Raw genomic sequence first — 10,605 nt, forward strand, 5'->3', positions numbered from 1 at the left:
GCCGACATATGGCAGTGAAACTCACTGCGTCACAAAGGGGAGACAATTGAATTGAAGTGGCGACTGTGATTATCTTTGCTGGTTGTGTACCTTGTGAATGTTCCCCTTCCTGCTGATGTCCCTGCTAACAACACAACACAAAGGTGAGTAGACTGACTGAGCAGTGACGGCTAAGGCACCTTTCCCCTCTTTAAGCGGCTGGAATATGGACCCTGATGTTCTCGGGGACAGGAACTGACATTGAAAGGATTGCAGACAGAGCTGCACCGCCTTTGCGTTGTCACCATCAGGAAAAATAAAACTTGATTCCCTGACTGGGAATCGAACCCGGGCTGCGGCGGTGAAAGCGCCGAATCCTAACCACTAGACCACCAGGGATATAGGCGGACGAGTGTGCATCGTTTCTTAATGGTACAACTTCTGGCTTTTTTTTTCTTTCTACGACAGTTGTTTCTCCTGCAAAATGACTGAATCATCGTGTTTTACAGCACAGAAAGAGGCTCAACATCCCAGTTTCTAGCCTTTGCCCATAGCCTTGTGCACTACGAGACGATGGACTGGCTGTTTGAGATGTTCACGTTCTCTTGGGGAACTGGGCCGCATGTTCACCCTCAGAAGGTAACACACAGACACATTTCCCAGAAGGTGACAAAGGCCTCAGCAGAGACCAACCCCCAGAAAGTAGGATTTCATCCATTTGGGTTCTATAGTCCCATTTCACACTTCAAAACCAGAATCTGATTACAGCAAAGAAATAAAGCATTCAGCCGCTCCCCTCTCTGTGTTTGTCCCCCATTGTTTCCTTGTCAACCTGCAGTTTATAATACCTCACCTCACTGCTGGCCTGTGGGGGAAATGACACTAGCATAATTTCAGACAATATTGAAAGTCCTCTTTTAGATGTTGGATGCCACAGTTGTACAAACATTCTCATCTCCTCCAGTTAGAAGTAAACTCATGACTGGTGCTTTACAAGACCATTGCTTTCAATACTGCACTACAGAGCGAAGGCTGTGCCCTGTAAGGTAGGGTTTCATGCATTAGAAACTGCAATGTAACAGATGGCAGGGTAGTCTGTGCATTATAAACCAAGACAATGCGACAAAACCGTGATGGAGCTGAAGGAATCATGTGCAGAAGGATGAGAGACACAATGCTGAATCAGGCAGTGACCAGGGTGATAGAGATATACCTCTTCCCTTGCAGTCTGCTGATTAGGATTCAGTGCCTTCACTGCCATTGCATGTTCATGGTTATTATTTGCAATAGTAACTATGAAATATTGACTGATCTTTGAAGCAGAATTATGTCATAGAAAAGGCGGTATCAGTTCAATCTACATTACAGTTCTACATCAGCAATGTCAGCTACAATTGCCTGACGTGCAATTTGTTTCAGACAAGAACAAGGGGGAGGTTGGGAAAAGTGAAGGGCAATGGTGGTTTGTGAGAGGTGACTGTGGGCCTAATGGAGCCAGGCTCAGTGTGGGTGCTGAAGACTGGCTTTTCCTGTTTACCCTGGTATACAGATCGCTCTGGAGCCACCAAGGTGTGTCAGGATGGCTGAGTGGTCTAAGGTGCCAGACTCAAAGAATAGACTCCTTCCACTGTAAAGCCGGGTGTTCTCGTCTCCACCTGGAGGCGTGGGTTCAAATCCCACTTCTGACAATGGCTGCCTCTTTGTAAATATCACTGAAATTCAGTGTCCCGATGGGATCTACCTGTTTTAAAGGAAAATTTGCTCCGGTCAGATTTGCAGCTTTATATTAACATAATGCAGTTTTGGAGGAGAAGGAGACAGCTCAGCCCATCAAGTTTGCTCTGCTATTAAATGAGCGGAAAATCCTGACCTGATAATCCTGAACTGCACTTTCTTGGATTTCCCGACACCCATTGATACCCTTGTTGCTAAAAATCTTTCAACCTCAGCCTTAAATGTACTTTGTGGGCCAGCTCTGACAATCCTCTTCTGTAAAAGAATCCACTGATTCACAACCATCTGAGAGAATAAACTTCACCTCGACTCTGCCTTAAATGTGCGACCTCCATTCTGATATTAGACACTCGGTTCCCAGACGGTCCCAGGAGGGATCGAACCTTTCTGCATCCAATCCGTTACATCGCCAATAACACCTGTATGTTTCAATAAAGAGCATTTTTGTAGTACTGTTTCTGAGCTTATGAAAGTGATGTATTTCAATGTTTCTTCCCATTTAATTCACCTCTGATGTGAAACTCTCATTGATTGTGATAGAGATTATCATTATCACTAAGGAGGCTGTGCTGGGCAAGGTAACGGGGCTAACAGTGGACATGGGGGTCTCTTGGCCCTGATTAACTGCATCCCAGGATACTAAAAGGGGCGATGGCGGGCATAGCAAATGCACTCGTAATTATTTACCAATATTCACTGGACTGTGGGGTTGATCCTGCAGATTGATAACAGCCAATGTGACGTCACTGTTTAAAAAAGGAAATAGGCAAAAAGCCGGTAACTTTGGTCTAGTTAGCTTAACTTCGGCACAGGGAAAAATGATTGATCTATGTTCAAGGAAGAAATAGCAAGACATTTGGATATAAATTGTCCCACTGATGTTCATGAGTTCATGAAGGGTAGGTCCTGCTGAATTAATTTGGTGAATTTCTTTGAGGACATTACCTGCAATGTGGACAATGGGGTACCTGTGGATGTGGTGTATTTTGATTTCCAGAAGGCAAGTGACAAGGTGCCACATCAAAGGCTGCTACATCAGATAAAGTTGCACCATATTACAGGTAATGTATTGGCTTGGATAGAGGATTGGTTGACCAGTAGAAAACAAAGAGTAGGGGTAAATGAGTGTTTTTCTCATTGGTGTTCAGTGGCTAGTGGTGTGCCTCAGGGATCAGTGCTGGGACCACAATTGTTTGCAATTTACGGTGTGTCAAAATTTGCAGATGACACTAAGACGAGTATAGAGCAAAGTGTGCAGAAGTCACGAAACATCTGCAGAGGGATATAGATAGTCTAAGTGAGGGAGCAAAGGCCTGGCAGATGGAGTACAATGTTGAGAAGTGTGAGGTCATCTATTTTGGTAGGAATAACGCAAAATGGACTATGTTTTAAATGATAAAAAAAATGCAGCACGCTGCTGTGCAGAGGGACTTTGGTGCCCTTGTGCATGAATCACTAAAAGTAGGATTGCAGGTGCAGCAGGTAATTAAAAACGCAAATGGAATTTTGGTGAAAGGGAAAAACTGATCTGCAGCCAAAATGGTACAAAATAGAAAGTCAGAAGCAGTGTCGGTGAGAAAAGATACAAGAGTCTCAAGTGCCCTTCCTGGTGGTGCAGAGGTTAGGATTTGGTGCTTTCACCGCCGCAGGCTGGGTTCCGTTTTCGGTCAGGGAATGGGAGATCTATTCTGCTCGTTTATTGTAATGCCTGATTTTCAGGAGCAGGAAAGAAGCTCTGGAGCTGGTAGATGGGCTGGTTTGTCCCAGAAATTATTCAAGTTAACAGAAGTCAATGAACTGCAGATGCTGAAAGTCTGAAAGAGAAACAGGAATTGACCAAGAAACTCAGCAGGCCTAGCAGCATCTGTAGAGCAGAAGAGAGGTAACCTTTCAGGCCCACAGATCGTTAATTGGAACTAGATTAGTTATGCATTTCAATCATGTCATCTTCGGCAAAGTGATCAGGTTTATCTGTCAAATCGGGATATTTATCAAAATTTCTCTCTCTGAGTGGCTGACAATAGTTAATTGTGACAGTTCACAAAACAGCAACAAACAAAACAGCCAGTTGTGTTAAGCTCAGGTAACTGGAGTGGGAGCAGAGGAATAATAATGCATTGAGTTTAAACACAAGAAGCAAGCCACTTCAGCTTTCAGGAACCAAGCAACTGGCACTATTTACAAGAGATTTAAACAAGATACTGTCAATCTAAGCATAGGCACCTGTAGGACTCAAACCACCCCTATGCTGATTGTTAGAAAGGCACATTAGCCAACTAAGCCACAGCACCACACAAGCTGCTTCAGCTCCACACAAGCTGCTTCAGCTCCACACAAGCTGCTTCAGCTCCAATCCATATGTTCATGAACTTATACACCCGAACACAGAAACTTGTTTTCTATCTCACAGTTAATCAGTGAGAATTTAAGTCAAACACCGTTTTTTTTTAAAGACAGATCATTCACAGCTGAACATTTCCAGTGACAATGCACAGAAAGATACAGTCTCCTCTTACACTGCTTTAAAACCGATATTTTCACAATTTAAACTGGCGGGATAAAGCGGATGTGTTCATCCTCTTTGCATACATTAACCACGTTAATACACACAGACGAAACCTCGCAAACTGCATTCAATCCTCCTCTCCCTGCTCAAGGAAAGATGAAAGGGTTTACAGAGAAGCTGCTAGGGCTGGAGCAGATGATCCAGAAGGAGAGGCTGAATAAAATCGGGCTCTTTACACTGGAGTGTTGGAGGCTGAGGGGTGACCTTATCGAAGTTAATAAAATCATGAGGGGTAGTGATCAGGTCTTTTTCCCAGGGTAGTGGAGTCCAAACTTTAGGTTATAGGTTTATGGTTTGAGGGTAAAGATTTTAAAGGGGTAATGTTTTGACACGCAGGATGGTGTGTGCATGGAATTAACTCACACAGGAAATGGTGTAGGCTGGAATAAATACAACATATAAAAAGCGTCGGCATGGATACATATACAGGAAGGGTTTAACAGGATATGGGCCAAATGTTGGCAAAAAGGACGAGATAAATTTTGGAAATCTGATCGGTATGGACGAGAATGACCAAAAACACTGTTTCTGTGCTGAATATCTCTCGGACTCGATAATTGCTTTAAGTTTAGAAATTGTTCACTCAAACATCCCAGAAAGATCACATTTTAAGTTGCTGTAGAGATTAATCTCGAGTTTTGACTTCTATCTTTCCCAGCAGCCCACAATCTTTCTGTCTGCCTCTGATAAATGTCATTTGATGAAAGTTCCAAATCACCTTTACAATTTGCTGCACAAGTCTGATTCCACCCCTTCTGCCCCTTCCCTCTTCCAGCATTTGAGAGACAGCGACAAAGTGTATACCACCCCTCAGGACTGCCTGCCTGTGGCCCAATTGTTGAATGCATTTGCCAATGGAGAGAGCTCTATCCCAGCAGAATGGTGACAGAATGAGAAGATGTTCATTGAAGCAACGGGGAATAGATTTTTTTTTCAGCAGCTTTTTCAGATATGTTATTATTTCCTTCCGGAGCAGATAAAACTTGAACTCTGTCTCCTACATCCGAGGTAGGGAGACTATCACTGCATGATTGACACCTCATTTATTGTTAAGTTGCCCAGCAGCAGACAGCATCATTGGTCTTCTGGTCTGCATCTCACATCAGCTGGCTGTTAGAAATGTGAGAAGCTGCTGGCTTGAATCCTGCATCAGCCATTGTTGCCTCTATGTTTTTTTAATGTTCAGGAGAGCCAGGGGGTGATTCTTTATGAAATAGATTTCAGTCTATGTTCCCAAAAGGTGTTTCCTGCAAATATATCATATGCATCCACTTCACTGATGAAGGTTTAGCATTAATAATTATCGGAAATTACGTTTCATTGGATTGGTTCATAAACTAGCACAGTAACTGAATAAAATGATGGCAAGCCTTCATGGATAAAGAGGTGACTGTGAAGCAGGCACCTAAGGATAAATTTGTTTCTTTTGCAAGTGAAATTTACTGTTTCCCAAAGTGATGCCCATTGAAGTGAAGCAGTGACAGAGATTGCCTTTGCTGGTGCTCAACTCGTGTATCACATTTCCACCTTGGTCCTTGTAAACATCTCAACTCAACAAGAAGCCAGGTGCCCACTGTGGGCCAGTGGCATAATGGATAACGCATCTGACTTCGGATCAGGTTGTACGTCTGACTCCTGCCTGGCTCGAGCACAGTTGGTCCATTTTCAATACCAGCAAGGTGACACCTTCACCTGAAGTTGGAACGTACAGCAGGTGATTTTGCAGCCAGATTCCCAGAAGCTAAAGAAGGAAATTGGAAGTTGCGCATGAGCTGTGTTGGCAACCTTTTTCAGCTCTCTGTTAGTTTCAATTCCAAGCTCACAACAACAGGCTTCATGGCCTGGAGAACTTACTTGTGTTCCATGTAAATCTGCCTGTTGTCGGCGAAACGTGTGGGGACAGAGAGTGAACGTGAAGCACCTGGAGTCAGTGTCATCCTGAGGGGTGTGTCTGTGCATCTCCCTCTGTGGCTAAACGTGAGGATGAGTTCCATAAGTCAGCTGTAACACAGTTTTACTGTCACAAAGCCTCAGTCCCGTTTGTAGATTACAGCATTAATCTCATTGATATTTGTCCCTGATACGTCAGAGGTACATGGGCCAAGTGCTGGAAACTGAGATTAGAATAGATGGATGCCTGATGACACGCACCAATACAATGGCCCAGATAGTCTCTTTCCACGTGATAAAAACTCGAAGACAGGGAGAAACTGACCTGTCACCAAAAGGATCAAAAAGGGAAAGGCAAAAACTGTCGTGGAGAAATGATGCAAGCACCTCCAATGTATTCTCTGGTTGTCTAGTGGTTCGGATTTGGTGCTTTTGGAACCACGGCCCTGGTTTGAACTGTTGAGTGGAAGATTCTCCCTCCTAGCTTTTATTGATGACAGCTTTGCTGACTAATTGTAAGTTTATTCATTGACTGGCACCACTGGCTTGGCAGCATTAATTCAATCAACCACATTGCTGTGGGTCTGGAGTCACATGTAAGCCAGACCAGGTAAGGGTGGTATTTTCCTTCCCAAAAGGACATTAGTGACCCAGATGGCTTCTTCCAACAATCGATTGCATGGATTGTATCACCTCCCCTATGAGGAGAAGGAAAGGGGCTGTGAGGTAACTAACTGTGTCCCAAACGATATTCAAGCTAACATGAAACAAAGAACTGCAGATGCTGGGAATTGACAGAAACAGGAATTGACAGAGAAACCTAGCAGGCCTGGCAGCATCTGTGGAGAGACACAGGGTTAACATTTCAGATCCATTGACTGTACGTCAGAACCAAGTCAGTTATGCCCTTCCATATTATAATGCAGGGAAGTTACCACTTTTATTTGTCGAATCAGTATATTTATCAGAATATCGCATTAGTTTCCTGTCATCAACTTTACAACTTTAACAGACTTTTATCGGCTGTAATGCTGCTTCCTTCACCCTCAGGTGGTAAAAGGTTCTGCTTAAATGGTTCTTTTTGCCTTTTCCTTTCAGTTAGTTAGCAGCGGTGTCGAATGGAGAATTGGCCCTTTTAGGCTCTACCTCAATATGCGTCTCTGTTTGTCTCTCTTTGTGTCTGGGTATTCACCTCACCCCCTTTTATTTTCTCCTACTCTCTGTCCGTCTATATCCCTCATTTCCCATTGCTGCTCTTTGAAAAGTCTGAAAATCGGGGAGTGTTTGAGAGTGGAGCTGCTGAGAGGCTTCCTCACCACAAGCACCACTCCCACCCAGACTGTAAAGCCTGGAACTGGGCTCACATTCTCCAAATAGTGTTTCTGTCACTTCGGGACTGAGGCAAGGAGACATCTATTCCCTCAAAAAATGATGAGTGTTTCGACTTTGAAATAGAATTCCTAATCCACCATAAAGAAACAAAATGCCACAATTATACGATGATAGTGCTGTTTTTACTGTTGGTGTAAAATGAATGAATGGTGACAGCAGAGAATGAGGGTGATCAGTTCCTGGTGTCTGTCTCATTTCCACCATATTCCACAGTAAGGCTGCAGTTGATTCTGCCTTACCTTGTGATTCCTACCAAACCCCAGGATGAATTATTTGTTAGCAGGAAACCATTCCCTGGTGGGGAGAAAATAGGCAACAGGAATACCAGCACCGAATGACAACTGTCTGCATTCAAGCCGAGGAACCATGCTCAGTTCTCTCCTCCAACATGGCAAATAACGGCCCAGTGGTATTATCGCTGGACTGTTTATTCAGAAAGCCAGGTAGTGTCTGGAGACCTAGGTACAAATATCACCCCGAGAAGAGGATGGCATTTGAATTCAACAAATATCTGGAATTAAGAATATAATGATGATCATAAATCCATCGTCAGGGGAACCAAAACCCATTTGATTCCCTTATGTCCTTTTGGCATCTTTTATCCTCCCCTGATCGTGCCTACATCTGACTCCAGACCCACAGAAGTCATGGTGGGTAATTAGCAATGGCTGATTGGCTAAATCCCCGAGCCAGTGCCACCCTTATTCCATGAACGAATAAAGGGGCAAAAATAACTTTACGGTTGAGATGAACAGTATGGCATTTCAGAGAAGTTGAAATGAGGAACCTTAAGTGTAAAGCTCAGGCACCGCTGGGATTTTAACTCAAGATCGCCTGTTTACTACACACTTTTTTTTTTACCCATCCATTAGGGCATTTCCTTAACCATGCAATCACAGTAATTTGAGGAAATTTCCTGTATCAGTGTTACTCAGTGAGAATTTCAATCTAACCCACTTTTCAAACATGGACCGTTCACAGCTGAATATTCTCCTGTGAAAATACACGGAAAGAGGCAATCTCCTCCTGCTTTAGTTTAAAACTGCCATTTTCACCTGTTTAAGATGACTGGAAAAAGAGCATGGGCTCATCCTCTTGGGGTCCTTTAACAATAGTAACGCACGCTGAGGGAACCTAACAAGAGGAATAGGTTCATTTTGGTTAATTGACCAGGTGTAAAGCCTGATCCATTGGAACCAACATTGAGCCTTGCACCAATAGCTCCACGCTCACTTCCTGCCTCATGCCTCCGCACCCCCAGCCATCATTGTCTTTCACTTTTGCTTCACTCCTACACTTTGCTTCTGAATGTGTTCCTGACCGATTATAGGTGCTCAGTTAGAAACTGCAATTGGAACACGGGTGCCTGGGATAGGACTTCATTCAATGGGATTGGATTTATTGCCCATCCCTAATTACCCCACAGATGGAGGTGACGAGTTACTTTCTTGAACACTCGAACTCCTTGGCACGTAGGTACAGCTTTGATGCCATGAGGGAGTTCCAGGCTTTAGAAGCAGCAACAGTAAGGGAACAGCGGCAGAGTTCAAACTCAGAACAGTGAGAAACTTGGAGGGGAGTTTGTGGTGGCTGTATTCCCGTGCATCTGCTGCCATTATCCTTCAACGTGAGGGCAAATTCTCATTGGATTGACTCTGGTAGATTCAGGGTGTGTGTTGTCTGCATAGCCAGGAATTCATTTTCATTCCTACAGTTAACAGGAAGAGATATAAATCTTCATTTCCCAACTGGGAATTGTAGCCACGCCTGAGTGACGCAAACCCTGAATGCCAACCAGATTACTGACACTAATCCATGCGAACTGACTTGTACACACTCCGGCGCCTGTTCTTACACCAGTAGCACCTTCACCAGCGAAGTGTCTCTCTCCAAGTTTTGAAATGATTCATATTATCACCCTGGGTTTCAAAGTGGAGAATGCGGGGCTGTGATAAACTGATGTTGTTCAGTAGATATATTGCAGAAAAGTTGCTGTTAACAGGAGATAGCATGAGCTGCAGATCCTTTATTCGTACACAGGATGAGGGCGATTTTTGGTGAGGCCAGCAATCGTCACCCATTCCTAATTGCCAGAGAGGGCAGTGAAGAGTCAACCACATTGCTGTGGTTCTGGAGTCACATATAAGCCATGGATGGCTGCTTCCTTCTCTCAAAAATATTAGTGAACCAGGTAGGTTTTTCCCCACAATCGACTTGAATCCTGAAATGACTAAATGCCTGTCTGTCTCAGCCTTGAATATACCTAGCATTGACAGCCTCTGTTTTCAAGAAATCCACAGATGTGCTTCTGCCTGAGCGTGAGAACATCCACCTTCTCTCTGATTTAAATGGACAACTCGTTTCCCTGAGATAACACACCCGGGTATAAATCAGAACACAACAAGCCTCCAAGGATCAGTGTGAACTCACCGACGTCTCCAGTGTCAGCTGTAAGTGCTGAAAACATTTTGTTTTGAGACCTCTAGTTAAAGCAACCGTCCTGATTTGCACGTTAGATTTGCCAAAGAGGTATCTTATCCAAATATACGGCATTGGCTATGATTTAGGTGGTGAAAGGCGCGATACAAATACAAGGACATAATTCTTTCTCGACCCGTTGCTCTGATAATTAAACTTTCTGCTCATGGAAGTTAATCATTTCCATTCACACTCTCTCACAATGTGTTTAGTTCAATTCTCTCCCCCAACAGCCCGTTCTGTTGTGATCAAGTGCAGGGTGATGTTAAATATTCGGGTAGTAGCACAGACATCTCAAATCGAGTACTCGCCGTTTCTGTCAGAACATTCCATAAGGCATGTTAAAGGTTGGGGTGTTGCCTGCAGTTGTGGTTGATTTGTTAAAGCAATCGATTTGAAATTCATTGGGGTTTCCCTGTGTAGTTTTGAATCCTGCCAAGTGCATTTCTGCAACTCATTTTAAATGACTTCTTGATGCCAACAAACTCACGTTTTCTCAGGTCTGCCAGTGTGTTGATATTCAGGAAAGACATATTCTGAACAAGAATCTAACTGGACTCAAAACC

At 43.8% G+C, this 10,605-nt stretch overlaps 2 non-coding genes across 2 annotated transcripts; one reads left to right on the top strand and one right to left on the bottom strand.

The window, feature by feature from the left end:
* Positions 1 to 306: 306 nt before the first annotated feature.
* Positions 307 to 378, bottom strand: trnae-uuc (transfer RNA glutamic acid (anticodon UUC)). The gene has a single exon. It is a non-coding gene; the product is annotated as a tRNA-Glu (tRNA).
* A 1,174-nt stretch (positions 379 to 1,552) lies between these two features.
* Positions 1,553 to 1,667, top strand: trnal-caa (transfer RNA leucine (anticodon CAA)). The gene is made up of 2 exons: positions 1,553 to 1,590; positions 1,633 to 1,667. It is a non-coding gene; the product is annotated as a tRNA-Leu (tRNA).
* The last annotated feature ends 8,938 nt before the right edge of the window (positions 1,668 to 10,605 follow it).

This window comes from Stegostoma tigrinum, unplaced genomic scaffold (assembly GCF_030684315.1).
Source record: "Stegostoma tigrinum isolate sSteTig4 unplaced genomic scaffold, sSteTig4.hap1 scaffold_49, whole genome shotgun sequence".
NCBI lineage: Eukaryota > Metazoa > Chordata > Chondrichthyes > Orectolobiformes > Stegostomatidae > Stegostoma > Stegostoma tigrinum.